At 39.5% G+C, this 27,123-nt stretch overlaps 1 long non-coding RNA gene across 3 annotated transcripts in view; it reads left to right on the top strand.

Moving 5' to 3' along the window:
• Positions 1–27,123, top strand: part of LOC137233869 (uncharacterized) — a 278,410-nt gene that overhangs the window by 52,532 nt on the left and 198,755 nt on the right. For 2 of the 3 annotated variants that reach the window (XR_010947586.1, XR_010947584.1), the window contains exon 2: positions 16,771–16,818. This is a non-coding gene — a long non-coding RNA (uncharacterized lncRNA). Of the gene's footprint in view, positions 1–16,770; positions 16,819–24,306; positions 24,816–27,123 lie in introns of those variants that run through there. The other variant, XR_010947585.1, reaches the window with a different exon arrangement.

Below are 27,123 nucleotides of genomic sequence, written 5' to 3'. Positions count from 1 at the left end.
CTTCCGCGAGTTCTGGATATTTTTCTTCAAGTACTGTATTCACCGGGCAATTCCCGACATAAAGGTCCGACGCCTGTCTATGGAGTTCACCAAGGACCTGCTTGTGTTTTTTCGCTTCATACGGCTGGGTTCTCAGGTGCCGTATTTCCTCAAAATGCTTACGGAGATGACTTCTTAGGCCCCTAGGCGGTGCTGGTTCGTCAATCAGATGTCTGTTGGGATGCCCAGGTTTCTGGGTATTCAACAGAAACTGTTTGGTCAGCATCTCATTTCTCTCCCTGATGGGGAGTATTCTCGCCTCAATATGCAGATGGTGTTCTGGGGACATAAGAAGACAGCCCGTGGCGATTCTGAGAGCAGTATTTTGGCAGGCCTGTAGTTTCTTCCAGTGGGTAGTTTTTAAGCTTGGCGACCATATTGGTGACGCGTAGCACGTAATCGGCTGGCTAATTGCTTTGTATGTGGTCATGAGCGTTTCTTTATCTTTTCCCCAGGTACTGCCAGCAAGGGATTTGAGGATTTTATTACGGCTCTGAATTCTCGGAACAATTGCGGTTGCGTGCGCACCAAAATGTAGATCCTGATCAAACGTCACACCCAAGATCTTGGGGTGTAGGACAGTCGGTAGCGTAGTGCCATCGATGTGGATGTTCAATATGGTCGACATTTGGGGCGTCCATGTTGTAAATAAGGTCGCGGAAGATTTAGTCGGTGACAATGCCAGGTTTCGCGAGGGGAAAAAACTGGAGAGATCAGGGAGATAGCCGTTTATTTTATTGCATAGCTCATCGATCTCTGGGCCTGGGCCTGTGGCCATTATTGTGCAGTCATCGGCGTAGGAAACGATTGTGACTCCTTCCGGTGGTGAAGGTAGCTTAGATATGTAGAAATTAAACAAAAGTGGGGATAGGACACCACCCTGTGGCACCCCTTGTTTATTTCTCCTTGGTATTGATGTTTCGTTTCTGAATTGCACCGATGCCTGCCGACCACCCAGATAATTTGCGGTCCACCTTTTAAGACATGGGGGAAGGGTAGACCCTTCCAGGTCTTGCAGTAATGAGCCATGGTTGACCGTATCAAAGGCTTTTGATAGGTCTAGCGCTACGAGTACTGTTCTATGGTGGGGGTATTGATTCAAACCGCAATTTATCTGGGTGCTAATGACATTTAGCGCGGAGGTAGTGCTATAGAGTTTTCTGAAGCCATGCTGATGAGGGGCTAGCTGCAAATGTGCTTGGAAATAAGGGAGCAAAATGGCTTCAAGCGTCTTTGCCACTGGCGATAGGAGAGATATCGGACGATATGACTCACCTACGTTAGCTGGTTTCCCAGGCTTTAGTAGCGGGACCACCTTGGCCATTTTCCATTTCTCGGGTATGGCAAAGGTGGAGAGAGACAGGTTGAAGACATGCGCCAAATATTTGAAACCCTCTTTCCATAGGTTTTTAAGCATCAGCATGGCTATGCCGTCTGGGCCCACTGCTTTGGATGGTTTAGCGCGACCAATGGCGTCCTCAACCTCTCTAGCGGTGATGGTGATTGGTGACGCGCTAAATTTGTGTTTATGTGCGTGTCCATTGGCTCTCCCTATATCTTTGTCGACCGTAGGATGCATTATATATTGTCGGCAGAAAGCGCTCGCGCATTTTTCCGCATCCGACAGCACCTTATCGCCAAAGGCGATGGAAACTTTGTCTTTGTGCTTAGTCGGATTCGATAGGGACTTTACGGTGGACCAAAGTTTACCTACACCGGTAGAGAGGTTACAACCTCTTAGGTGCCCTTCCCATTTCGCCCACTTGTGTTCGTCCACAAGCAATCTGATGCGTTGGTTTATATCCCTTATTTGGGGGTCGCCTGGATCAAGCTGTCTTATAAGGTCGCGTTCCCTCGCTAAGCTCACGGCCTCCGCCGGGAAGTGGGGCCGGATTTCGGGAATTCTCCCGGCGGGAATGAAATGTGCCGAGGCGGATTCAATGACCTTACGGAAGGCACGCTCCCCTTGGCGGGCATCAGTCGGGATAGGGAGGGCAGCAAAGCTGTTGTCTGTTGCAGATTTATATTCTTCCCACTTTCCTTTTTTGAAGTTTATGAAAGTGCGTTTTTCGGTGACGATGAAGTCGGCGGTACGCTCGAACGAAGTAAATATGGGCAGGTGGTCGGATGCCAATGTTACCATCGGCTGCCAGTTGACGCAGTTTGCGAGTTCTGCGCTCACGATTAAGATATCTGGCGAGCTATGACAGCTTCCTACCATACGTGTGGGGGCGTCTCCGTTTATTGTGCAGAACGTCGTTTCTTCTATTTGATCCGCCAACATCTCACCCCTACTGTCCGCCCGCAAGTTTGAATGCCATAGGTCGTGACGGGCATTGAAATCGCCTAAGATAATGCGATTGTTGCCAGTGAGTAAGGCCTCGATTTTAGGGCGGTATCCACTGGGGCAACAGGTGACAGGAGGGATGTAGATGTTGATGATTTCTAGATTTGCATCGCCTGACCGGACAGATAGGCCTTGACGTTCTAAGACATTGTCCCTGCGGTCGATGCCAGGATCAAATATATGATATTGCACAGAGTGGTGTATAATAAACGCGAGGCCGCCTCCGTTTCCGCTCTCGCGGTCCTTCCTGTCGACATTATACCCAGAGCAGGTCTGCAATGCAGATCTTGCTGTGAGTTTAGTCTCTTGAATCGCAGCAATGCGGATGTTGTGCCGCTTCATGAGATCGACTATCTCCGTAATCTTCCCAGTTAGTCCATTACAGTTTAGCTGCAGAATTCTGAAGTGCATGAGAGGTAACGCCGCCACTCTAGGGGTAAGTGACGGGTGACTACGCCTAGGTTGTGGAAGGCCAGGACGCAGTTGCTGTTATGGCCTTGGGACTGGGCGCCCTTGGGCAAGCATTGGGGTACCCGGATGATTTGGGTTTGTGACCTGGCAACATGGCGCGATGAAACCCGTCGAGGGGTTGCCGTCGCGGAGACCGGAACATCTAGGAAAGTGGCACCACCCAAGGCAGGAGCTGCATTGAGCGGATGTCGCAAACCTATATATTCTGTGCTGGCAGACGGTGCAAACGGAGGTAGGGACTAAGAGTCTGTTTCCCTGACCTGCACGATTGCTGCCAGAAAAGAGGGGGGGGGGGGAGAAGAAGACGGGGGCAGGGGCTGATGCTCAGCATTGCTACCAGCTCTACTACGAAGGTAGTAGTTATGAGTGGTATCAGCTGTTTGAGTTGTTGGCGCCGTGGGCGCGAGCAGCTGCGGGTACTTGTTGTGGCTTGCTGAGCAGCGAGGCTGCTGGAAGATAGCGGAGGGGCGCTTAGGCGTAGACTACGGGACGCCCTTGGGCGTGAGCAGCAAGGAGCCACAAAAGATATATAAAAGTTACGTGGACGTCGGGTTTTGGGATCAAGCCCAGAACAACCTGTCCGATGCAACCATCCCTTGCACGAGACACACTGAACAGAGTATGACCGTCCTAAAAAGATTCTTTTCTGGCAAATGCAGCAAAACCATTTCTCAGGACCGGGGTCAGGAGACGGACCCGCTCATCAGGAATGAAAGTATTACTTGCATGTTTATATAGCAAGCCGCTTGATCCAAGACAGACGCCCGCCTGCAGCAGCACTTTATGGTGATCACACGATGCGATGGCATCCCTGAGGTTGCACAGGCTGTCGCCTTCTCACATTAGCTCACCACTAAACGGATGTTCAGTGGCTACCCAGAAGATACTTGACCTCAAGCGACCGGAAGTAGGGAGCTGTTGCAACGCATGCAAAAGAATCGCTGGCCATTCTCTGGTGAACGGTGGTGACTTTCCCTCACTTCCGTGGGCTTTTACGCACGTTTCTACCGTCCGTGGTACATTCTTCGCAAATCAATCAATGACATGCTAAGATTAGTTCAAGAATTTTAAATATTTCTGTATTCAGTAGTCACACCCAAGCTTACCAGAGCTCCACTCTCTTCCCCTGCATAGCCCGGCAACCACTATTTCAAACCTAACTGTGCATAATTTCATATCACATGCTTTCTAGTGTTTAAGTTCAAAATTCATTTACATATATAAGTGTTATTGTAAATATGTATGTAAGTATATATTTGAAAATATTTGCCTACAAAAACAAACAAATATGTATGTGTGATATAAAAATCCTTCTAAGTAACTTTCACTTAAGCTTTTGGGTAAAACTTTTGCCAAATTTAATCCGGGATATTGGATTGGATGCACAAATAAAACTTTTCGGCCATTTAACTGCATTCCGGTGCATGGATGTATGCGCTTACCAACAATGGTGTATGTTTCCATAGAGATGGTCAGTTGGCGGAAAATAGGGTTGGTCTGATGTTTAGCTAGAGCTATGATTAAATAACCTATAACTTTGGGTAAATTGAGCCGCACAGTAGTAAATAAATTTTCCAACTTACCACACAAAAGTGGTCACGTAAAACCGAATTAAAAAAAAAAAAAAACAAAAACAAAATAAATAAATTTATACGCAAACTAAAAACAAAAACAAATACTTTTACATACGAACTTTTATATATATGGGCACTTAGTTACTGCTAACAGCTGTTTTTACTATCTCTAGTTATACTGTTTTCACACAGAAACTTAATGATCTCATTTCACCTTCTAAGGCAATCGTAAATTTTTTGCTTTCACACAGAAGAGACTGCTCGATTAGTAAGAAGGATGAAATGTCAAGCGAATAAAATGACAATGCTATATGACAGACAATGACATTTACTTTGACAAGTGACATTTTTAAGCACCGAACATACCAAAAACTAAGAAATTGAACGCTCCCAACAGAGCTGCATTGTGCTTTTGACTTCATTAGGCATTCGATTAGTCACTAATGAAATAATTATAGATTCGAATTTTGTAGGGAAGATTGAGCTGAATAAGCGTCTTAATGTAGAAAACTGCCTTTATTATTCAATAAGTCGTCTGTGTGAAAACAGTATTAAGTTAGAAATTAAATTGAGGATAGCAATCTGTCAGATAACAACTATCTAACTTTGATGGCTCCGAGGGCGACAAGTAAATTTTTTATATTTTCATTATTTGTTTTTAGTGGAGTGTATATGATTTTATTTGAATTGTTATTTTAGGAGAACGAAGTGTACTTGGCCCCTCTTACACTTTGGAATATGTTAAGTTGGAGGCGAGCATTGGTTGTCCTGAGGTGTTGCAGAGCCACCTCATTTTTCTTCGAAAATCACTGATTTGGCATAAAAACACATGAACTATGTCGGTACAATATTTCACTAACCAGTTGAGTTGCGGCCACCGTGGTGTGATGGTAGCGTGCTCCGCCTACCACACTGTATGCCCTGGGTTCACACCCCGGGCAAAGCAAAATTTTAGAAATAAGGTTTTTCAAATAGAAGAATATTTTTCTAAGAGGGGTCGCCCCTCAGCAGTGGTTGGCAAGCGCTCCGAGTGTATTTCTGCCATGAAAAGCTTTCAGTGAAAACTCATCTGCCTTGCAGATGCCGTTCGGAGTCGGCATAAAACATGTAGGTCCCGTCCGGCCAATTTGTAGGGAAAATCAAGAGGAGCACGACGCAAATTGGAAGAGCAGCTCGGCCTTAAACCTCTTCGGAGATTATCGCGCCTTACATTTATTTTATTTTATTTTATTTTAGTTGAGAATTGTAAGCGCACTCAATGGTTAAAGAAATAAATGAAAGAAAAATATTCACAGCTTAGGTCATTATAGGCCGTTTCCACCGTCTTCAATTCACTTTTGTATAAGTTATCAAAATTTCCGTTTTCGCATCTCAGTTAAGTCCAAGGAAAAAGTGTATACAAAAGTCAGCTGTTTGGGTAATTTTCATGTATTCAAAATAGATTTTTGCGATTTGTTCTACAAAATAATCACAATTATAGATTTAACAAGGGACTTCTTTAAGAATGAAAGCGGCGAACTTGTAACCGATGTCCAGACAGTAATTAGTTTATGGTGGTAACACTTCCTGCTCTCCTAAATGGAGACACCGTTATTCCGCCCAAAGATGATGAACCCGATTCCGCAATCGATGATGATGGGATTAATGCAGTAATAGCAATAACCAGATTAAAATACACCAACGTCGTGGACGCTGATGGATTGCCTGCGAAGATATTCAAATACGGCGGCGTGGAGTTGGCGGAAAGGACACGCATAATCTCTTCATCGGTTTTAATGCCGCCTTCGACAGCACGAAAAGGAACTGCCTATATGCCGCTATGTTTGAATTTGGTTTCCACGCCATACGTACATGGCTGTGTTAAATAATGTTGAGCAATATTACCAGTTCAGTCAGAATGGGGAACTCTCCGGGCCGTTCGAAACTAAACGAGGTTTGAGACAGGGTGACCCCTAACTTGAGATTTCTTTAATTTGGTGCTCTGGAACAGTGTTCTGGAAAAGCGTGCAGTTACTGCAGTACTGGACTAGGTAGGTAATTGAAAAGTAAAGTCCCCTCTCAGCAAACGAAAATCGTGCTCTACAAGTTACTTCTCGTACCCATCCTGCTATCTGGTGCAGAAGCATCGACCATGACAACATCAGATGAGGCGACTCTGACAGTGATCGATAGAAAAGTCCTTCGAAAGATTTACTGACCCTTACGCATTGGTGACGGCGAGTACCGAAGACGACTTAATATTGAGCTGTACGAGCTTTATGCAGACACGAACATAGTCCAGCAAATTAAAACACAGCAGCTACCCTGGCTAGGCGAATAAAAGTTGATGTTCCGGCTAAGAAAGTATCTTTATCGGAACCCGCCTATGGAAGCATAGGAAGAGAGTTGCCCCTACTCTGCTGAAAGGAACAAGTGGAAAAGATATAAGTTCCCTTGGTGCGACCAACTGGCGTCAGCTAACGCAGAGAAGGCACGCCTTCTTGGACGGTCTTTACTGTTTAAACGATTAAACGCAAATTAAGCAAGTAAGATATATGAGCTTATTACTTTTAGGCAAAGCAGTTAGCTTATTATGATCCTTAGCACGGATAAACGGAAACTAGATAGTTGCATGTGTTGAAAAGACGTTAATACAGAGGAGGCAACAATAAATATTGTACCGAGTTTTGGGGAAATTACGCTTATTTCAAACCTTCTACTAACGTTCGAATCGCTAAACTGTTAAATAAATCACTCCACTATTTAGTATTGCAAACTGGTCTTTATTTAGATTACTTTAATTCACAATTATACTTCACAACCAATAGCGGGTTTAAATCAAAACTGATTACTGACTACTCAGCTTTCGCTGCTTTTATACTCTCTTTTGCCTCGTCCACCCATTTCTCCTAAGGTGTAGTAACTTCACGAACTTCATGCCTGGTTACTAGCCATATAAGTACATGTATATTTGTAGTTTATTGTCTCCTCTCTCATAGCCATATGCATGTGTATATGTGTGTACTACTTCGGCTGATGGTGAGTATCTCTCTGCTGCCTTATATGTACATGTAAATGATGACTGATTTGTTTACGTACATACAAATGGCTGCTTAGTATCGGATTAGGGACGCTAGTATCACTTAGTGATGTGAATATTCGTCACAATATTATATATATATGTTTGTATTATTACAATGGGCCGTAGTTCATATAAGTTTGTCGAGAAATATTTTCACGACTTTCCAACTTTCTTTAGATAACAAAGTTATTAACTGCCACTTAGGAAAATATTTGAAATACCATCGAAACCCGTTTTCAATTCTTACAGTTTTCATTGAGTCCCGTGCCTCAAATAAGGGAACATCGTTTATCAATATTTGGTATATTTTTTTTACAACGGCTATCTCGGTCTGGCAGTCCTTAGCTGAACATAAATCCAATATGCTCGGAATCTAGCACCTGCAAGTATAAAGCGCACTATAGTAGGATAGGTGAAAATGGTTTGAATTTATGTTGAGATGAGGCATTTTCGAAATTTTTTTTGAGAAACGAGATTTTAAAGAAAAGTGTGAGATAAGCTACTTAAAAAAATAACTATATAGCGGGGGTTGAACCAGCAGTCTATACCTAGTGATATTTGACTTAGTAGTAAATAAAATCCTACTGAATACAGTCGAGCGTAATACCTCACCGGCTGCAGTATGCCCATGTATGGTATGTATGGAATGTAAAATCTCCTAAAATGCTCTAAGTAATGGATACAAAATTTGTGTTTAAAATCCGGTCGTGTGAAAATATTTATGTTAATTTACAAATTGGCAATCAGATACAAATATACACATTATTAGTTGTTATACGAGATTTACTTTTATAAGCATATTGGAAGGAGTACGCAATAAAATTTGATGCACGTGCTCGAGTGTAGGTGAGTTTCACTTTTTGGAAATGTGCGGGAGGGGGTGGGAAACGAATGCAAGTATGCTGCTTGCATAGTAAATAGAGATGGGCAAGGTACGAACGAACCTGCGGAATCTAGGATACTAATTTTTGATAACGAAACCGCAACGAACATATTGTTGCGAATCTCGAGAAATTCTGAATAACTTATGTTATCGTTTAATCACTGAACTTTTGAGTAAACAAACTCGAATATTTTTACGCGAAATTCTCTTTATTTACAGTACTAATATGGCGGCCGAAGAGGTGTGATAGTAGTGTGCTCCGTCTACCGCACCGAAGGTCTTGGGTTCAACTCTCGGTCAAAGTAACATCAAAAATAGTTTTTTTAATTATAATAAAAATATTTAAGCGGCGTGATTTGGCAAATACTCCGAGTGTATTCTGCCATGAAAAGCTACTCAGTGAAAAGCAATCTGCCTTGCAGATGCCGTTCGGAGTCGGCAAAATTCCTGGGCCTACAGGTAAAGGTCCAGGCAATTTGTAGGAAAAAAATGAAAGGAGCACTACGCAAATTGGAAGAGAAGCTCCGCCTAAAATCTCTTCGGGGGTTATCGCGCCTTTTGTTAATTTATTTTTTTAATATGGTTGAAGAACTTCATAATTCAAATTATTCGCGTACTTCACTTAAAACTTGTTAAATTGAAATTGATTGCCCATAACTTTGACTGCGCCGCTTTTATAATCTCAGTTGCTTTGTTCACCTGACTCGAGACTTTTCTTTTCTCTTTCCTTGTCGATTAGTTGCTTATTTACTTCTCTCATCTGTTGCATCTCATATGCGCTCTTGCTTGCTATGGGTATGTGTGAGCAATGTCGTCTACGCTCTTAGGTGCTGTGTTCATGTGTGCGAAGGTATTTATTTGTCTCATCTACTTACATTGCCACTGTGGTTGTGGGCCGTTTATTTACTAGCGGCATAGTGGCATATACCGGAATTGCTAATATTCGCCACAATATAATAAAATAGCAGATCCGTTAGGCTTAGACATCTTGCATACATTGCAAACTTTTCCTGTAAACCAGGGTTTCACATTCCATAGCACAATTGTGCTCGAAAATCGTATGCGACATTGGGTGGACTCATTGCATGCTGTAAACGTCGGAGCCAAGCTCGGTAAAGGCTTGTTCAGACCTCAAAAGTGAAATTAAGGGATGGAATATTTAGTTTTACTCCTATCTCTAATTAACAAATTTTAAATTTTGAGATTTTTGGTGGTTTAGAGAAACCGTGTGTTGCCCTCAGTTTTTCTGATGCTTCACAATGTGGCATGTATATATGTACATATAAAAACGATTGTATAATTGCATTGCTGGGTCGTCAACTCTTTCAACTTTTCCAAGTTCTCCCATGTGTATGCAATTTTCAGTTGATTTGCATGTGGTTTTTCGTATGTTTTACAAAACAACAAATGTGAAAACACTGAGTTTACTAAAACTTTGTTCTCTCGACAGTAGCTCATTTGCATTAAAAGTGCGCCCAGAAATCTTGTTTGTAGGCCTGGATATCAGCAGAGCAAATAATGAAGCAACTCATCCTCAAAGATCGCTACGTTTTCCATTTTTGAGACGTCTGTTTTGATTGTAATTCCTCTACCACTAACTAGGTCTTTTTCACATTCCTCCCTTGGAAGAATATCTTATGTTCTTCAACTGCAAGTCAGAAACCAGATTGATGTCGGACGCTAGAACAGTTGAGATCCCGTCTAATATATGCCGCAGTCCACAGTGGTGGACTATAGGGAAGTTGTTTTCAGAGGCGTAGGCGTAGAGCCTACAATTAAAAAGATGGTTACAGTCATGTGCAGTACATACATTACGTATATCGGGGTCGATTCTGTTATTGTTGATTGCTCTTCTTGTCAAGCGTTTTCCACCAGTGAGAATATCCATACTTTAGTAACGGTCGAGTGAATGTGTTGTTAATGCCGTGGATGATATGCGGTGACAGTCCCCAGCTTCTGCCGAACGAAGGTGTAGTATGCTGACAGAGCTTTCTTTTGTACACGTAAGAAATTGAAAAATAAATCCCTCAAATGCATGAATGGTTTTATACAAAAATTAGAAACTCTTACTCATTGAATTGAGATTTTTCACAATTTAAAAAGAATTTTGTTCGGAAATGTATTTAAGGTAAGTGTTCTCCTAATTGTACTTTGCTTCACATGCATATTTCCTTACGCTCCCTTTCAGCATGCATCAATCGCATATTATCTAAAATCCATTTTGCTCACAGCAGTCCAAAAATCTAATTGTCTGCACATTAGGGGAACTGAATTCGTTATGGAAGGATCTTCTCCAAAACCTCTGGAGTACTTTCGCAATAAAACATTGCGTGTTCTGTGTTTAACAAGGCGGTGGGACAGTGTGAACATAAATGATCCTCTTCTATCCTACGCTCATGTAAATAGTCCTTGAAACCGCCGTCTCACTCAATGTCTGCGTGAGGTGGTAGATCAGCTGGCCGTGCTTTCGCTCATAACATTCCACTATACTCTGACCTAACGTGAAGGTTCAACGCTCTTTCTTCCATTGTTTCTATCGTTCTTGCTACTTAGCTATTGTTCGTGACCTTACGCTTTTCTTGGCATCTTCCGATCTGCCATTCCCTTTGACGGCAGATCTACTAGAATTTTTCACTCATATAGCTACAAGGCCATAACTTACATCGAAAATCTTTTAATTTGCGATTTTTTCCTGTCCTCTTATTGCAACACTTATGTATTAGATGCCCACCTAAACCGTTTGATAAAGCTTTGCTCGTTAATGGGATAACAACTAAAGCACGAGTTAAAGTTGACATAGTCATAATGCCATAGTAATAACCACATATTTACTTATCCATATCAAATTGACATCAGTTATTGGTGCCTTAACCTAAAAATAGTGAAAATTTCATAAAAATGAAGAAAACGCCAAAAATTTCAAACATAAGTATACCACAAAAAATAAGTCTCTTAGTCAAAGCGTATCCAAAACAATAAATAAAATCTACAAAAATCTAATAAATTCTCCAACTCAAATATTTTTAGGTTATGGATATGGCGAAAAACCAAAAAGCAATTTGTTGGCTATGGTATGGTTATGGCTTTAGCGTTATGGTATGGCACCATTAATCGATTACATTGATTTCCATAAGGTTGGTTCGATCAGCTGTTTTACCTTGTTATGGTTAAGTCACCATAAACTTAAGGATATCGTTTTAAAGCGAGAATTACGGAAATTTTGTTTATCAAATCCAAATGCATGAGAAAAAGCAAACAACTTATGCCACACAATTTTTAGAAATCTAAAAAAAACCATCTTCATTTTAGTGCAAACACCAAGCTTACACTCAACGCGCATATCCACGATTATCTGCAGATTCGCCAGAACTTAAAATGTCACTTGCTCTGCTTTCAACACATATAAAATCTATTTTTAACACAACTCAGACATATTTCGCGTTTTATTTGTAATTTTTTGTTAATGTGGCATGCAACATATGAGCGAGTTTTTAGCCGACATTCAAACTGCGCAAGCTCCAATTTTGGCATTTGTAAAGTCACAGATTCGTTTAAAACACCCGAAGAAGAAAGAACTTCACCACTCGAACTGGCTGAACTGAGAGCACCTGTATGAGCCAAATTCCACAACTAACCGGTTGTGCAATTGTCTTATGCACTGTTCACCACCACTTGTTGTGGCAGTCAGCCAAACATATACGAACTTAGTGGTCCTGTGGCACAAGAGTAGAGTGTAAAAACATAAAAGCGAAAAGCAAAGAGACAATAAAAGAATAATGTGCATTATAAAGTGTATCATGTGACTATTTCTCCTTGACTGCGCTTATCCATTTTTATACTCAACTAAGCAGAGCGCACAGAGTATATTAATTTTGTTCGCATAACGGTACCCCGTAACGGCATAAACCAATCGAGATAGATATAGACTTCTCTACATCAAAATGAACTGGGCGAAAAAAGAAATTCATTTAGCCATATCCCTCCGTTCGTCCGTCCATCCGTCTGTCCGTAAACACGATAACTTGAGTAAATTTTGAGGTATCTTAATGAAATTTGGTATGTAAGTTCCTGGGCCCTGATCTCAGATCGCTATTTAAAATGAACGAAATCGGACTATAACCGCGCCCACTTTTTCGATATCAAAAATTTCGAAAAACCGAAAAAGTGCGATAATTCTTTACCAAAGACGACGGATAAAGCGATGAAACTTTGGTGGGTTGACCTTATGACACAGAACAATACAATGGGCGTGGCACCGCCTACTTTTGAAAGAAGATAATTTAAATGTTTTTCAAGCTGTAATTTGGCAGCTGAGTAAGTAATGTTCGGTTACACCCGAACTTAGCCTTCCTTACTTGTTACATATGTGCATATGTATATAAGTAAGTACATACAATATGCAGCCATACATGCCACCTCTCCCAAAGTAACTTATTTGTATGAGACTTATTCCTTTTACTAGGAAACCATTTTACTTTGTTTATGCTGAGAAAGGAATATGTGGGGAAAATGTTTTCGGTTGTTTCCCACATATGTACGTATGTTTAAATGAAAATGCGAACATTAGTAGCACCCACCCCAACGCACATATGATCCCCCACAACAAAGCACAAGGGTTGCTGTAGTTATGTTGAGGGTGGAATGTAAAGCGTAACTACAACCAAACGTTAATTTGATTTTGTAAATCTAATTTTGTTGCAAAACAAAATTTATGAAATTTCAATTATTAATTTAACCTGAATTACTTAGAATCGCCCCATGTGTTTGGTATGCTAGAAATAAATATCCTTAGCAATATTGGATTACCACACTGGGAATTATAACAGTTTTTATTTGAATGAACTGTACAGTCCCCGAACCTCCTTGATGCTTTCGCAGAGAGGTCAAACCTTTTATCTTTTTATTGATTAAAACTTTACTATCTCGGTACTGCACGCGTCAGCACTAGAAACGCCATTTTACTCACAGCAGTCCAACAATGCATGTATTTGCACATTAGGGAAACTAAATTCCTCATGGAAGACTCCTCTCCAAAAATTCTGCGTACCGAGTGACTTTCACCGTGAAAACGAGGGCAATGAACCATTACATGTTCTGCATTTTTCAATTCGGTGGGACAGTGTGATCGTAAAGGATCTTGCACTATCCTACGCCTATGTAGATACCACTTGAAACCGCCGCGGTGGTTCAATATCTGCGTGAGGTGGTATTTTAATTCGTCGTGCTTCCACTCGTACAATTCGGCTAACATGAAGGTTCTGCGCAGTTTCTGCGATTCTTCCTACAGTTCTTGCCACCTAAATATATTTCTGACTTTGCGCTTTTCTTGGCAACTTCAGATGTATGGTCGATTCTAATGACATACAGATCGGCCATTTCCCTTGACAGTAAATTTACTGGGATTTTCTGAGATAAAACAACGATCGCGTTGCTGGACACCGCACGATAAGCACTGTATATCGTGTAGCTATAATACGACAGCTTGCTACTATATCTCTTTGGTGGGTCATTTCAGATACGTAGCATACTGCTGCTGCACATAACATTATCGTGTTGGTTACGTTGGGTAATAATTGACGGATACCTTGGAATGAGCCACCGATTTTAGGCATTATTTGCCTATACTAACTTTTTCTTCCACCTCCCTGAAGTGCTGCTTAAAAGTTTCTTTTGTGTCAATGTTTAATCTCAAATACTTTGTGTAAGGCTTCGAATATATTTGATAATCACTTTTGATTAGGACTAACTCATAAAGAATCCACTTTGGGCTCACCAAAACTACTTCTCTCTTATTGCTAACCATCTCAAGACCCATTTTTATTCTTCCTCATTCATCAGTCATTACATAATGCTTGGAGCAGATCCAGGTTTTTGGCCACTGCCATTTCTACAATATGATCTGCATAGCCGACAATTTGCGTTCATCCGGGAAGTTCGATTTTTAGCACACCTTCAAACATCGCATTCCATAGCGTTGGCCTTCAGAACAGATCTCGTATCAAAGATACGATAGCTAGCTTTCATTAAAATCACCAGAGAAAGCTATTTTATAACCCACCTTATTTCTTTGAATAATATTACTAATTTGAAGAAATTTTCGATTACTTTGCATCTTATACAATCGTTCGAATCACTGACCTGCCGAATAAATAAAGTCAAGTGTTCTGTATATAAAATACTCTTATTTACAACACTCTTCTGGTAGTAGAACTTCACAATGTGTTCGCGTACTTCACTTATAAGGTATTAAAATCAAACTGGCTGACTCTTTCTCAGATTTCGCTGCTTATATACTCCCAGTTTCCCGGTTCGCCTATTTCTCCCAGGTTGTTGACTTTTCGCAAACAGCCTTCTCGATTAGTTCTTTATTTGTTTCTCTCATATCTTTGCATCTCATATTAATTGTTTCCACTTTGTACATACATATATGTGGGAGGTCGCTCTATGGCTACTATCTAAGAATCGGTGGAAACGTAATCTAACAGCCAAGCAACAATCTAAGCTTTCCACGGCAGGATTAGTTCAAAGAAGCTAGCAATAGATTGCAGAGAGTTCCTAAACGAATTCGTCTCTCAGTGTAACACAGCAGTTATATGGGTACCAAGCCACAGTGGTGTACCTTAAAACCCACATAATGGGAATTGAGAAAAACCTGGCTTGGATAAATGAGAATCGAACTAGGTTCCTAACAGATCTTAATGAGCACACATGGAACGAGGAGGAGATAAAAGTGTTGATCACTTTCTTTGCAGTTGCCCGGCTCTGGCCAGGCTACATATTAGACTGGGTTGGTTCCCATACAAAAAAAAAAAAAAAAGTTGCTAATGTCCGCCCCTAATTTGAAGATTATGTTGAGAGGGTTTCAGAAAAATTTTTTTACATTTTTTTTATCCTTCGAAATACAGCCAAAAAGGTTTTTTCGTTGTAACTTGGTTATTTGACGTCCGATTTTTAAAATTGATATCTCATTATTTTGGCCTTGAGAAGCTCCACATTTCCATTTAATGTCCTTTTAAGCTATGAAGTCGTTTTCACATGATTAGGTCAGCTAACAAAATTTTACCCCCCCTAATGTATGTTTTTTCCGTACCAAACGAAAGTACTTGAAAATTCAAAAAAATATTGTTTTGAAGCCATATTACTAAAATAATAAACAAAGAAGTTACAGCACTTTCAATATTTATTGCAACTGTTATTTTACCTGATTCTTGTTATACTTAGACCTGAAACTCATGATATTTTTGGAGGAAAAACTGCAGGGTTTGCATTGAAAAGTTAATAAAGCGAAAAAATCAACTTTTTTTCTGTGTATTGAACAAACCCAATTTTTCGTAGAGATTGAGGCTTAAGTAAACAAAGTACTATCTTCGTTTTTCGAAGTTAGACTCCAAAAAATAGATATCGGCTTACGAAGTTTGAAGTTCGAAATTCTACATTTCGAAATTTTATTTTATTTTTTTGTTAACGCGTTCAGCAAATTGAACAAGTAAAAATGTGGGCGTGGTCCGCCCTTTTCCCTTATTAGAAGGGCTGGATTCTTTTTTTGAGAAATATAGTATAACAGCTGTTATACGAGGTGAAAAGTCAGACTCTTATTTCTGAATACGACTTCTTACTTCTGACTTTTCACCTTTACTTTTTCAATTTGCTGAACGCGTTAACAAAAAACTAAATTTCGGTTCGAAAAACGGATATAGTACGTTGTTTACTTAAGCCTCAATCTCTACAAAAAAGTGGGTTTTGTCCAATACACAAAAACAAAAGTTGATTTTGTCGCATAGTGTTATTATTATAAATACGAAACAACATGTTTGACTCACTTATTTACTTTGACTTCCCCCATTCATGATATTTGCCATATCTTTATTAACTTTTCAATGCAAACCCTGCAATTTTTCCTCCAAAAATATCATGAGTTTCAGGTCTAAGTATAACAAGAATCAGGTAAAATAACAGTTGCAATAAATATTGAAAGTGCTATAACTTCTTTGTTTATTATATAAGTAATATGGTTTCAAAGCAACATTTTCTTGAATTTTTAAGTACTTTCGTTTGGTAAGGAAAAAACATACATTAAAGCCAAAACCTTTTTGGCTGTATTTCGAAGGATCAAAAAAAAATTTTCCGAAACCCTCTCAACATAATCTTCAAATTTGGGGGCGGACATTAGAAACTTTTTTTTTCGACCCAGTCTACTACACATAGAATGCCGAACCCGACACTTTATTGCCTGTCTAGCTATGCTTAAATTTTCATTATATTTAAAAGAGGAATTTATAAATTCTAAATTTTTTTTATTATTGCTTGTTTTGAATTAATAAATATGTATATAGCTTAGTAAGTAAAATTTAGAGAATTTTTCAATAATATGTAATTAAATTTTCTTTATTTTCAGGGTAATTGGGCCTTACAGAAAACGGATGACCCATCTAACAATCAATAGGTAGCTACTCATATGTGTACAAACCTTTAATACGGTATTTTATTTGCGAGACATGCCAAGTCGAGTATACAAAAATTTCATTCTTATAATTTCGAATACCCCTAAAAATCTTGAGTAAGGGGCCAAAAACCCCTTTGTCATAGACGCCTGCATGTTTTAGTGTATAACCTTATATGTGTTTATTCTACAAACAGACTTTGAATGTCACGGAATGTTAGGATAGGTTGGAGGGTGTGCGTGGGAATTTCCCACACTTCCACTTGGACACATTTTTGTCCATTGTGAGTGCTCTCAGTGAGTGAAAAGTCTCGGCACATTCGTCCTACCAGATCACATTCAAGTGGTCCTCAACGAACCATTTGCTTTCCTTGATGAACCTCAATAGGAGTGAAACATCCAATTTCCCCATCTCTACCAAACTGTCGAAAACCCTTGCCCCCAGAAATGTGAGTCGTTTTGTTTGCAGTCCAGGACATCGGTAGAGAAAGTGATGAATCGACTCCTCCCCTGCTCAGCCTGAGAGCTTCTTTAGAGCGAGCTTGTTGGTGTGCGCCACCCTCGGAGCATTGGTGCAATAGCGCAATGACCTGCGGTAACATCCGTAAGTTTTCTCACTGCAGATTTGTTTAGCTTGAGAAAGAAGGTAGTTGCTTTCCTATCTGAACCTGACTATAAGTACCTTGCGATTTCGCAATCATCCCGGTTGGCCCACAGTTCGTTACCCTAATCTCAAATATATATAACCATCCTGGAACAGTCTGGCTTTTCTCTCTATGGCATAGACCTCGGCCTGGTACGATTGATTTAAGTGAACATTCTTTTCCATATTTGAGCCCTATGCGTAATGCCCCTAGCACTGTGTAGGCCTTTTTCTCATTCGCCTTACAAAAGATTTTCTGCACCAGGAAGTCAAAGAAAAGCCGTGATCGGTGTGGGACGTTATGTCATGTTATCTAATATCTTCGAGTGCCCATTTTCGAATCAGAATCACTAAGTTGTCGGCGTATGCGACTAAGCTTTTCCCCTTCGTCCTAAAGATTTCTAAAATTTCATTAATCACCAGTATCCAAAGAAGAGGCGATAAAACAACGCCCTGAGTTGTGCCTCAAGTAGCCGTTTTACTAACTGAGCCAGCTCATAAAGTCTCGTACACGACTCTTCTCCTGAGCAAAGAATCGATTCATGCAACTATGTTGTCTTCGGTTCCATGTAGTGTAAGTGCTCTGGTTATGGCCTCCGGTTGAACTTTGTTGGCACCTTCAATGTCGAGGAAGGCTGGTAAGGTGTATTCTTTGCAGTTCATGATTTCTTAATGTGGCTGACCTACCCTTGTGAAGGGCGCTTTCAACTGATTTGCCTTGCGCGCTTAGCTGCATCATCTTGCAGGTAGATATGTCTCTCCAGTGCTGTAAGAATAAAGGAGGAGAGGCTTATTGGCCTGTAGTCATTTGCTTCCTAGTGGTTTAGTTTCCCCCCTTAAGGAATGAGTACCACCCGTACCTCTTTCCAGGCTTCGGGCTCATAGCTATCTTTTAGGCATCTTAAAAGCAAACCATGCAGATGTATATGGCGTATCAATTTGTCGCAAGCGAAATGCAATCCAGCCGGTCCCGCCGATTGGGAGGTGGGAATAATTTGACAGCCCCTAGTATCTTATCCTGGTCTACGATTTTTGTGAGGTAGGTTTCCGGAAAGTGTGTCTCCATCAATACCCCCAAAGTTACCTCACTGGAGACGATCCGTGAGCCATCAGACTTCTTTAAGCTACTTGGGGATACGTTTGATCCAGATAGTATTTAGCGAAGTCTAGAAACATTATCAACATGTTGTTGCCAGGTTCTCACAGTATTATTACCATGAATCCTTTGCCTTTCTAATGCAGATTTTGAATTTCCTAAAGCTGCATCTGTTGGCATTCCAGTTCTCTTCAAGTCGGCTATGTTTCGATTTGTTGAAGAGTGTTCTTCTCGTTCATAACTTTTAAGTTTCTATCGATGTATTTAAGCAATAGGGCAGAATTAACTGAAAAGTTAAATTTTCCAAACATTTTTCATTTTTAGTAACCGTGTTCTCGACTCTTATGGCTGTCAATATATACATAATAGTATTTATTAAGAAGCCGCAAATATTATGGCTCCATCACACATCTGTCTACAAAACTTTGTATGTACGCACTCCCTTATAAACCTCCAATATCCGCCAATAATCCTTTGTTTCAGGACATTGCTATTCACATTTGTACTCTCCTCAACTCATTTATTTAACTTATTATTTATTACTGCTGCTCAAGCAATGTCCTTTTCTCACCTGCAACATCAAACAAGTCGACTTGATGTACATTAGTATGTAGCTGGAACAACTCCGAGCTGAAGCTTTCAAACTGCAGAAACAAAATGAAAATTTCAGCTCAGTCATGCAAACAATTGGTCTCACCAATCTTGCGAACATTTCCTAATGAAGTGTGGTGTAATTTAGTGTGTATATGTTTGTAGATATATATACTTTGTTGGCTTAATATTGATGAGGACTTTAGCAGCGAAAGGCTGAAGCAGTGCACAGTGGATTTTTGGTAGTATCTTTTTTTAAAAAACTCACCGAATTTGTTACTTGGGCTTGTACTCTGAAAATAACTTTGAGATTCGAGTCTGTAAAGTTTAAAACGGCTAATTCTATCTCTGCATTATGGTACCATACAAAAGCTGAGTGTTTATATGAAAAAATCGTATATCTTATTTTTAATTCCTGTTTTTATGTACAGGTCCCTTTTTTGCTCTTATTTGGAATCCAAATCTATAAATAAAGTTTTGGTTGTAAAGATGGGGTTTCGTGCTATTAGCGAGCTCTGGGCATTATTAGTCATAGTGCTTTTGTTTAGCAATATTTTATTAAAATAATTTGTTAAAACTTAACGACTGTGAGCACACAAAGAAATCTATTTGTACTATGGCACTATTGTGAATATTTGATTAGAACTAGCTCTGCATTACCGGCAGTTGCTCACATTCGCCAGATGGCAGCGCAAGGGCATACAAGTTTATAGATGTTTGATTGATAACCGGTAATTTCAAACATTCGCCAAATGGCAGCCCAAGCGCATGTAAGTTTATAGATGTTTGATTGATAGAACAGCTGATTTCTGTTGATATTTGATGTGAGACTTTTATATTTGTTGCGCACGGGTCCGGCTCGTATGTTATAATAAGCGCAGTGAAATTAAATGTCCGATGTAGACAAGGTCGATATAGCACATGATATCAATAATTAATTTTATAACAATCTGATAGTTTGCTTTTTATATGATTGCTGTTGTTGTTGACGAAGTGCTTCGCCCTACCCAATAGATGCGACCACTCATTAATTTTTATTAATGTCCTCTAACGAGAGTCCGTAGAAACTTGCAGTTTTAATAGGTGAGTTTGATTCTGGATAAGTATGAGTTTAAACTATTACAGTGTGCAGATCGAAGTTCAGCTTGAGTGACTTGCATCTGCCTGGGGAGGTTGCTTCCCTCAACTGAGAGTTTAGGGTATTTGTCTTATGGATGTTTGTCATGCTCATCTTTTTCATACGGCTGAGCTCATAAGTGCCGGATTTCATAATAGTGCTTACCGAAATGACTTCTTAAAATCGTGGGAGGTGGGGTTTCTTTAATCAGATATCTGTTGATATGCCCCGGTTTCTGGGTATTCAGCAGAAACTAATTATTCAGCATTTCTTTCCTCCTGGGGAATATTTTTGTCTCACTGTGTAGATGATGTTCTGGAGGAGACATCCCGTGGCATTTTTGAGCGCGGTGTATTGACAGGCCTGCAGTTTCCTTCAGTATGCTCTTTTTAGGCTCGGCCACCATATTGAGAACACGCCGAATACAAACAACCAAAATGTAGATCCTGATCGAACGTCACACTCAGTATTTTTGGATGTATGACAATTGGTAGCGTAATGCCTTCGATGTGGACCATATTGGGTGGTAGACATTTGCCATATCCACATTAAAAATAATGTCGCCGAGCATTTGCTCCTTTACAGTGTCAGATTTCGCTACGTGAAACATCTGGAAGGTTAGGAAGTTAGTCGTTATTTTATAACAAAGCTCATCAATGGATATGCCAGGACCTGTTGCGATTATCGTGCAGTCATCGGTGTAGGACACAATGATAACTGCTTCTAGTAGAAAAGGGAGCTTCTATATATAAAAGTAAAAGAAAAGTGGGAATAGAACACCATCCTGTGGTATCCCTTGTTTAATTCTTCTGGGTTTCTATGTTACGTTTCTGAACTATCTCGATGCCCTTTGATGGCGTTTAGCGCGGTGATGGTGCTATGTAATTTTCGGAAGACTTGCTGGTGATTGGAAAGCCGCAGGTTTGCGGTGAAAAAGTGATCAGGCTCTAGTGTCTTCCGGAAGTGTAGCCATTCAAGTTGCTCAAATGATACATTAAATTATATAAATGCATATATTTGTATTTTGCTAACCCAATTACCCGAGAGGCCCACTACGCAGTAAAAGCAATCCTCCCACAAAATTTCGCAACTGCATTGCAAATCAGCCAAAACAAAACTGAATGGATGTTTGATTCACACTACAGTTCGAATAATGGTACTGAAACTAATATTTTCCATTCTCAGTCAGTTTCGTTTCGATTTCCTACCTTTTGCGCACCGCAATAACCTTCTTTATGACTCGATCGCACATTTGACGGTGAGCTTTTGCACAAGCGGTGCAACCTTTCATGAGCAAGGGAGAAGGGATTGAGAGGATTTTGGCGGCTCACACACATTCAAAAACGTAAAGCTAACCTAAAGGGCCCATTACTGATACTTAGCATAGACTTGACTTGACTTGGCGTAAACTTGGCAACTTAGCCACGATTATACTCCACTTAGCGCATACAATCTAGCATCATAATCAATAAATATCAATTTGTATGGCAAAATGTCAAAATGAAATGGAAAAACAAACAAATGGCATCTAAAAAAGGAAAACGTCACTTAGAACTTACATAGGAAATCAAAATTCAACAGACTTCTAAGTCAAGTTAAGTGTTGCCAAATTTTGAGTAATCAGTAACATGCAATGTTCATTTCACAGAATTGTAAGTGACAGTTCTCAAGTCAAGCCAAGTCTATGCTAAGTATCAGTAATGGGCTCTTAAATGTTCAAATGCGCTTATTCAGTGCCACGCAACTCGTGAGCTCCCCAACTTTTGTATACTCAGCTGAGCAGAGCTCACAGGGTATATTAACTTTGTTCGCATAACGGTAAACCGTAACGACGTAAACTAATCGAGATAGATATAGATTTCTATACAACAAAATGATCTGGACCGTCCGTCCGTCCGCCCGTAAACACGATAACTTGAGTAAATTTTGAGGTATCTTGATGAAATTTGGTATGTAGGTTCCTAGGCACTCGTCTCAGATCGCAATTTAAAATGAACAAAATCGAACTATAACCACGCCCATTTTTTCGATATCGAAAATTTCGAAAAACCGAAAAAGCGCGTTAATTCATTACCTAAGTCGGATAAAGTGATGACACTTGGTAGGTGAGTTGACCTTATGACGTAAAATAGAAGACTAGTAAAATTTTGGACAGTGGGCGTGGTACCGCCCACTTTTGAAAGAAGGTAATTTGAAAGTTTTGCAAGCTGTAATTTGGCAGTTGTTGAAGATATCATGATGAAATTTGGCAAGAGCGTTACTCCTGTTCCTATATGTGAGCTAAATAAAAATTAGCAAAATCGGATGACGAACACGCCCACTTTTTCAAAAAAATTTTTTAAAAGTAAAATTTTAACAAAAAATTTAATACCTTTAAATTATATAAGTAAATTTTGTCAACATTCAACTCCAGTAATAATATAGTGCAACAAAATACAAAAATAAAAGAAAATTTCGAAATGGGCGTGGCTCTGCCCTTTTTAGTTTAATTTGTCTAGAATACTTTTAATGCCATAAGTCGAACAAAAATTTACCAATCCTTGTGAAATTTGGTAGGGGCATAAATTCTATGACGATAACTGTTTTCTGTGAAAATGGGCGAAATCGGTTGAAGCCACGCCCAGTTTTTATACACAGTCGACCGTCTGTCCTTCCGTTCGGCCGTTAACACGGTATCGTACAAACACATTCTAGAGTCACCCCTGGTCCACCTTTATGGCGATATCCCGAAATGGCGTCCACCTATAGAACTATGGCCCACTCCCTTTAAAAATACTCATTAACACCTTTCATTTGATTCCCATATCGTACAAGCACATTCTAGAGTCACCCCTGGTCCACCTTAATGGCGATATCCCGAAATGGCGTCCACCTGTTGAACTATGGCCCAATCTATTTTAAATTACTCATTTACGCCTTTCATTTGATTCCCATATCGTACAAGCACATTCTAGAGTCACCCCTGGTCCACCTTAATGGCGATATCCCGAAATGGCGTCCACCTGTTGAACTATGGCCCAATCTATTTTAAATTACTCATTTACGCCTTTCATTTGATTCCCATATCGTACAAGCACATTCTAGAGTCACCCTGGTCCACCTTTATGGCGATATCCCGAAATGGCGTCCACCTATAGAACTATGGTCCAATTCCTTTTAATATACTCTTTAATACCTTCCATTTGATACCCATGCCATACAAACACATTTCAGGGTTTCCCTAGGTTCATTTTCCTACATGGTGATTTTCCCTTTTTTTGTCCCCAAAGCTCTCAGCTGAGTATGTAATGTTGGGTTACACCCGAACTTAGCCTTCCTTACTTGTTTTTGTTGGGACTATGTTTTTTCATTCATTCCATCTACGGTTTTTGGGTGGATTTGGTTTGTATTTGTATAAAATTTGCGTAGACAACATTTGAGCGGCTTCGACTTTGGAGTGCTTTGAAAATAGACTCGGTAAACAAAATTATGTGATATGTTTTATTCGTACGGCATCTCAACTATGTACATAGCGCGAAATCCTCTCGACTGCAGCACCATGGCACACGCAATAGTGAAGTCTTGTAACAACATTGTTATGGCAGTTTCTTGTGTAAAATTTTTGTAAATATTTATATTTTTACCCGTGGGCCTACAAGGTACATATTTATCTTATGTACATATATGTATATGGAAGTGCGTAGTACGTAGTACATTGTACAGTGCAAAAATGTTATGTTTGGCACGAAGTGGAGTATAAGACAAAGTGGTTGGTCGCTAGCCATGTTAGTTTGTGCCGCATTCGCAATTGGGCTTTTGCATCGTGCAACGGCGTCCAAACAGCTGTCAGTTGCAACTTAGCCGCCAACCGACAACTGCAACTAAAACTGAAAATAAATTTCCAAAACGCTTTCGCATTTTGCGCAAACCGACCAAATTCACATTTCCGTTCGTAAACTTGCCATGTGACAATGGCCAAAAAGTCATTCGCTTAATTCGTCGTCACTTTGTTAGACGCTCAGATACAATTTGAAACTTAAACTAACGACAAGGCCTTTGTGTTTTTCTGTTGTTAAGTTCTCGCCGTAAGTGCATGCAAAGTTTCAGTGAATGTGGGAGATGGTCTGAACTAAAAACAAGCAAATAGAAATTCGTGAAATCAAAAAACAATAATCTGTTTTTTTTGTTACTTCGCTGTGTAATTTAATACCAATTATTTATGTATTTTGATATCTTGAACAATAAAAACTGAAATAATTTATGTGTATACCGGAATACCCTAATACTCTTTAAACTACATTCATATAAATCTTAATGTTTCGGTTTTAATATTATTCTGAAATTTGATAAAGACAAATAAGTTAAGTGAAGAAGTTTTAATTGCAAATCATAGTGACGACGGTGTCTTTTATAGTGAATCAAGCAAATGCCGTCGGCACATCAAAGTCAAAAACTGAACGATCTAAAAGATTGAGTTTTGCATTAAACAGATGTTTGTACAAATGTTAACTGTGAAATTTAGCCAAGTGCAAAACTATAAAATAAACCTTTAACAATTATCTCTATTATATGAGGTGAGTGATATATTTAATTTTTTAGCCTTCATGTAAAATCTTAAGTAGACTACCGGGAAACGAAAGCATACAACTGCTTTTAAAACTAGGATTATCTTTAAGAAAGAATACTAACATTTCTGTTTAAAAATTGAGTTAATTTAACAAATTTAAGTCCAGGTTTTTCCATACGGGCTCAAACTACATGGCAAAGGTAGGCACAATTTAAAATCCTACCACTTTGTCAACCTAACTTAAATTTTACTTCTCCTCTTAGTTAAAGCGCCCTAAATTCAGTGACCAACGTGCAGTGGCAGAAGGGGATCAGTTTAGTGCCTTTTCGATAGTTATAAGTGTTTTTTTTCACTCTGCCGTCTGAACCTTCTTCCTCTGCATACTGGGCTTCTCGCAGCAAAACTCTTGAACAGATTTCGGCACACTTCTACCGCCTCACAGTCCATGTCTAGCAGTCACTCTCTAGATCTGTTGAGTCTACCACTGCTTCTAAGCGATTGAGAACTCTTAATACTGCACGGGAATGGGAAGGTCCTCCGTCTGATCCTAGTTCTTTTCCAATCTTCTTCACTGATTGAACTCGGCTTTCTTCTACCGCCTCATGGCCTATGCCTAGCGGTCACTATCCACGTCTGATTGTTCATCTACTGATTCTAGGTGCTTGACAATTCTTAATGCTGCACGGGAATGGGAAGGCTAAATTTCCGTTGAATAGTTGAATTTCCGCAAATTTTCTTTTGTACGCTTGTTATCAACACAAGATATCGATAAGTTTGCATTGAAATACAGCCGGGTATACCTTTGGTTGCAAATAATCCGTAGACAAGTTCTTCGTCACCTAAATACTACCGGCCTAATCCAAAATCTGTCGAACACATAGTCGGGAGATAGGAATTCTGGCTAGCCCACCACACTGTCGGCAGGAGCCCTACTCTAGTGAAAGCCTTCAGCACGCTAATAGTATAAAATATGGAGAAAATATATTTCGACAAATTAAAATCAACAATATGATGAAATTTTCTGTTTATTTTATTGGGTTTGAAATTTAATGTCGACTACCGGCTGAGATGTGGTGTTTTTTTTTTCAAGTAAGGGTCTCGGAGTCTAGCAAATAGAACTTTGGATCGAATTACAATTTATAAATGGGAAAACCCTGGGGCCTGCTGTTTATATTTCTCCAGCCTTTGAGAAAATCATAGTTCTCAAGTCGATATCCAACATCCTTCTGTATATATTCTCCAACTATCTTGTTCTCAAGTTAGTTTCCAACATTTTTCTCCATTCGTTCGCAAAACTTTAATAAATCTTGAAAAACTTATGGTTCTCAAGTTCATATCCAAAGTCATTCTCTAATTTTTCTCCAACCACTCAGATATTTTGAGAAACATTTATTTCTCCAGTTTATCACAAATATCATTTTAATTATTCCCCAAACGTAGAGAATTTTTGAGAAATTTATGGTTCTCAAATATATATCCAGCATATTTCGCCTGTTCGCTAAAAATGAATAGCATTAATCTATTATGAAATTTTTATTCAGATACATCTCTGAAGAACAAACATATTATTGTAAGAAAAACAACAAATGAAAGTTGAGGGCATTATATTTTAAGGAGAATAATTCTTGAGAACAACTTGAGAACTATCGTTTTCTGAACTTGAGAAAAAGCCTTTTTTGCCATATTAAACATTTCCTCTTTGTTTAGCACCCTTTGAATCTCAAGTTAGGCCATTACTGAGAAACAACGCCTGAGACATGAGATGTACGTTAGTCCTCAACTCTGATATAACCCAAGTCTAAATGTTTACTGCGTCAGATTGGTATGCATCTTCAAGCGGCATCTGCAATACAGAGGGATAAATTAAGTTTATGTAATTTTTACTACATTACTGGCAGCAGTAAAGAGAAAGTCAAAAAAAAAAGTTTAAACTTTAGTTTTGAATTCCTGCTTTCATTTTTGATAACTTTAATTTCACTGTCAAAGTGAAAGTTTTTGTTCAAAAGCAAAAGCGAGATAAAAGAAAAACTAATTTCGACAGTAAATTCTAAGGCGATATTCAGAAAATGATTGAACAACGTAGGCTAATTACCTGATTATATTAGGTTATGTTATCGGGCTTTTTATGTACTTCCCACAATTGTAAAGCGATGTACGTATGTACATGCAGTATGTGCGTCCATTTAAATATTATCAACAAATTTTGCTAACTTTGCCCGTAACCGTTTAAACGGTTCTGGCCGTATAACAAATCGGGACGGACACTTTTAGTTTTGCCTCCTGTCCCCAATTTCAGATTTCAATGGACGCTAAAG

Source organism: Eurosta solidaginis, chromosome 5 (assembly GCF_040869045.1).
Source record: "Eurosta solidaginis isolate ZX-2024a chromosome 5, ASM4086904v1, whole genome shotgun sequence".
NCBI classification, from domain to species: domain Eukaryota; kingdom Metazoa; phylum Arthropoda; class Insecta; order Diptera; family Tephritidae; genus Eurosta; species Eurosta solidaginis.
This window is presented reverse-complemented; position numbering and strand designations above follow the sequence as displayed.